Source organism: Apodemus sylvaticus, chromosome 1 (assembly GCF_947179515.1).
Source record: "Apodemus sylvaticus chromosome 1, mApoSyl1.1, whole genome shotgun sequence".
Classification (NCBI taxonomy): Eukaryota; Metazoa; Chordata; class Mammalia; order Rodentia; family Muridae; genus Apodemus; species Apodemus sylvaticus.
The window spans coordinates 198,669,742-198,674,011 of record NC_067472.1 but is presented as its reverse complement, the minus strand read 5'-3'; the positions used below and the strand labels follow the sequence as shown (position 1 = coordinate 198,674,011).

Here is a 4,270-nt window from a genome sequence, read left to right as displayed (position 1 = left end):
CTAAAACTGGTGAAGCAGGTGGGTCTACCAAAGGACACAGCCATAGCCCCTTCCTGCGGGACCAGACAGTACCAGACCACCTAGTCTGACGAGTTACTTCTTGAACTGACCATCCCTAGGTTCTGCGTGGCTTGCCACTGCCTAGCCTTTGTCTCAGGGGTGAGGATTTTCCAATGCTTACTCAACATGTGAGGCTCACCCTCTAGCTACAGGCTTGCCCTCACCAAGCTTTAGTCCTGACTTCGAAAACAGATGAGCCATAAGAAGGAAGCGTAGTGTTTACTCCTGCTTCTCTCCATGACCAACCCAAGCGTACGCAAAGAGAAAGGGAAAACCTGGCGCAGACATCGGATATAAATGGACCAAGACTCTGCCTCCCTTCTTCACACAGGCTGGAGACCACCATACTCTGTCACCTGTCTGCACAGGAACACCTCTTGCCTTAGCCTGGAAGCTTAAGCCCTGAGCATACAACGTTGTAAACAATAAACATGACATCTCACATTTCTCTTGAACTTAGATCATGTTTTCTGGGTCTCATATAAAGAGCTAAGCTTGAGTAGCAAGACTTCATCACCGTGGAGGATCTCCTGAGTCAATGGACAGGTCAGCTTTCCCCCCACTGATGTGAAGAACAAGAATACGGGTTAAAACTGAATTAAGGACCAGTGACCTCATTATCACCTCAAGTAAGCAGGCATGGCCCACCTAAGCGGGCACCTGAAAAATGACAGGAGAAGGAGAGTCAGCTGGACCTGGGCCCACATGCTGGACTGCATTTTGTTTTATTTTGATTTGATGTGGGTCCACCATCTGATTCCTTGCCACGTGCCCAGGCGATTTGAACTATCTCTGTGATTCTTACCACACAAATGTAATACATGTCCATTTAAAAATAATTTTAAATCATCTTGAAAGTAAGATAGTGTACATTAGATGTACATTGGATAATTTTCCTTATAAATTCATATACAGAACTCTTTATAACTAAAATGACTTGAAAGTATAAAACTAATGTACCAAAAATTAACTGTACCTAAATCTTTCATCTTAGTAGGCTTTTGTCCAATTAGAGAAGCCAATTTGAAACTATGTAACTTCATGGTGGATCTTACAATTGCATTATAAATTATATTTTTGTGTATCTGTCCACAAAAACAAATGAAAACCGACAAGGATTTGGCACTAGAAAAATAATTAACTTGCATGATTCATATTAATTCCTTATATTCAGTCCTACCACGTTACCTAATATTTGTTCTTTTTTCTTCTCCTTATTCATATATTTGTGTGTGTGTATGTGTGTGTGTGTGTGTATTTGTGTATGTATGCATATTAGGCTGTGATACACATGAGGAAGAACATGTCTTTCTTTTTTTTTTCTTTCTTTATGACTCTTTATTTCTTTATTTCCTATTTGTCTTTCTTTCTGGGAATGTATACTCACTCAATATTATATATTATTATTCCACAAATCTCCTGCAAAATATTTTAGTAATATTTAGTGAAAGTATTTAGTAATTGAGGAAACACAGATGACACGGAGAACAGGTAAAAAGAAGAGGAAACTTTGTGAGTTGAGCAGGAACCAAAGACAAGCCATTTTATCACTTTGATACTCATTGAACAGATTAATGTCCTAAGGCAAAGATTCCCTCACATCTGAGCATTTCTATGTAAACTTTCAAAGTTCAGTTAAGAGATTCTGCTGAATCTGTGTGTGCTGGTGCGTGTTTGGAAAGCTCACACAGCCTGTAAATTAGTCCTTCCCTTGTTCTGCAAAATACAACGACCAACACAAACAGAAGCAGATGAAGTAAGATTGTCTTTAATAATTTATCAAAACTGAGCCCAGAGAACACAGGGCACCATGAAGTTTTTAGTGACAGGTTGGTATGGTGACATTCTGGAATTTTTCTATGTGAAATCATTTTTAACGCAGAATTAATTTTTTGACATAAAGAAATAAGACTTATAAACTCCTTTAAAATTGTGCTGTAGGTGTGGGGAAGATGTAGCAGCCTCTACTCTGAACCCCCCCCCCCTTTGCCTGAGGACTTCTCAGGGGCTAGCACCTGCCCGACCTGCGGCCCTGGCCACAGGCTCAGCTGATGACCATGGGCTCAGTGTCTAAGCAGCAGTTTGCAGGTGACTGCGCCAAGGTCGCAAAGAAGGCACAAGAGGAGGTGCTGTCTGACTCTGCTCGAGCTGCAGAGGGGCCTCAGCTGCTGCATGGGGTTCAAGGTGAGCATGGGGTTCGGCTTCACATCCATGACTGCCCGCGCTGGGGTCTCGCTCAAGCCCCGGTGGACGTCTTTGTGCACCAGAGCAGGCTGCACATGGAAGGTTCCCGAAGCCTCAAGGAGGGCGAGGCGGTGGAGTTCACCTTTAAGAAGTCTGCCAAGGGTCTGGAATCCATGCCTGTCACTGGCGCCGCCGGTGGCCTGCTCTGTATTGAGAGTGAGCAGCGGCCAAAGGGGAGGAGCCTGCAGAAGCGAAGGTCCAAAGGGGACAGGAGCTACAACTGTGGTGGGCTAGACCACCATGCCAAGGAATGCAGCTGCCACCCCAGCCCAAGAAGTGCCACTTTTGCCAAAGCATCAACCATAGGGTAGCCTCCTGTCCACTGAAGGCCCAGCAGGGCCCCAGTTCTCAGGGAAAGCCTGCCTACTTCCTGGAGGAAGAGGAAGAGATGCAGAGCCCTGCCCTGCTCTCAGAAGCCCAGAATTGAGGCCCAGGAGTCGGATTATTCTCTGGCTAATGGGGAGTTTCAGGGAGGAGGCATCAATCGGCAGAGTGGAGAAAGTGGGGCTAAGGGAGGTTGTGTGGGTAGCTTGTACTGCAGTGTCTCAGGCCGTGTCTCAGGCCGGGTTCCCAATGTCACCCTGTCTTTCCTTGGAGGCAGGGAAAGAGTGAGGCAAAGGAACTCCTACCAGGCTCTATCTCGAAGCAAGTGAAGGCTTTTGTGGGTGAGCCGCCCTAGAACCTGCATGCTTTATCTGAGGCTTGGCCAAGTGACTGGGATAGAGAAGTTCTTCTTTTGTAGAAGGCTGTGTGATATTTCCACGTGCCAGACAGGATGGGAAACAAGCGTCAAACCAAGATTCATGACCCTCCAAGCTACCGTGTTCTGTGGAAGGGACTCCCAGGAGCAAGGCGAGGCTATTTTCACACTGTGCTTACTCATAACCCAGTCCTGCCATGTTGTGCTGGGAACGATGTCTAGCAATGGGTTGTGATGACAGGAAAGGAGGGTGGTTGGGGGGACAACTGCAGACCTGCTGCTCCCACCCCACTCCCAGCCCTCTCTGGGCCAATGAGATTTTAATTTATTTATTCCCTTGGCTCCCACTTTCTCCAGGATGCCAACTGCACTATCTACATGCGAATGACATATCTTGTGTGTTTTGCTTTGTTTTTCTTAATATAAATATTGGGTTTGTATTTTTGTATATTTTAATCTTAAGGCCCTCATTCCTGCACTGTGTTTTCAGGTACATGAGCAATCTCAGGGATAAGTCCCTAGCAGCTCCAGGTCTGCACAGCAGGAATACTTTTGTTGTTGTTGTTGTTTTGATCACCATGGAGACCAACCTTTTGGAGAGCTCAGCCTGTTGAAATACCTCATCTTTGCCAATTACAGCTGGCTTTTCTGCCATAGCGTCCTTGAAAAATGTCTCACAGGTTTTAATTGAGCTGCCATAAGATTTAATCTGGTTTTGGCAAAATATAGGAAATCATTCCAAACTGGAAAGGGTGGTACCAGAGACATTAAAGGCTGGGCCTGGTGAAGGCACAAGAGTAACTTTTCATACCAAATCCATCATTTTGCCAGATTAGTCTAAGCCTGCCATGCACAGCAGAGTGTGTTTGTGTGTGTGTATGTTGATTTTTTAATGCAAATTTATGAGAATGAGGTGATTTTTGTTTGTTTTTTCGATACTGGGGATCTTGGACTTCATTTGTTCTAGGAAGCACCCTGCCACTGCGGTATCCTGGTAAGAATGCAATTGAAGACCAATACCCTTAATCCCACACTATGCTGTCTAGACATGGAATCCTCAGCCTTTCACAATCTTGGCTTCCAGAGAGACTCACAAGTGTGGGCGTCCATGGCAAGTGTCCTGCCCTGCTGTATCGTGATGGTTGATGGGTAAATGAAGGAGGGGGTAGGGAGTTTTGTTTACATGCTTTGAGATCACCACAAACCTTCCTCACTGTGTTGAAATGGGACAAATGAAATAGAACACATGTGTGCTGTGTGTGTCCG

The 4,270-nt window shown here is 45.2% G+C and overlaps 1 pseudogene; it reads left to right on the top strand.

The window, feature by feature from the left end:
• Positions 1–2,117: 2,117 nt before the first annotated feature.
• LOC127683613 (protein lin-28 homolog A-like) lies at positions 2,118–2,731 on the top strand (annotated as a pseudogene).
• The last annotated feature ends 1,539 nt before the right edge of the window (positions 2,732–4,270 follow it).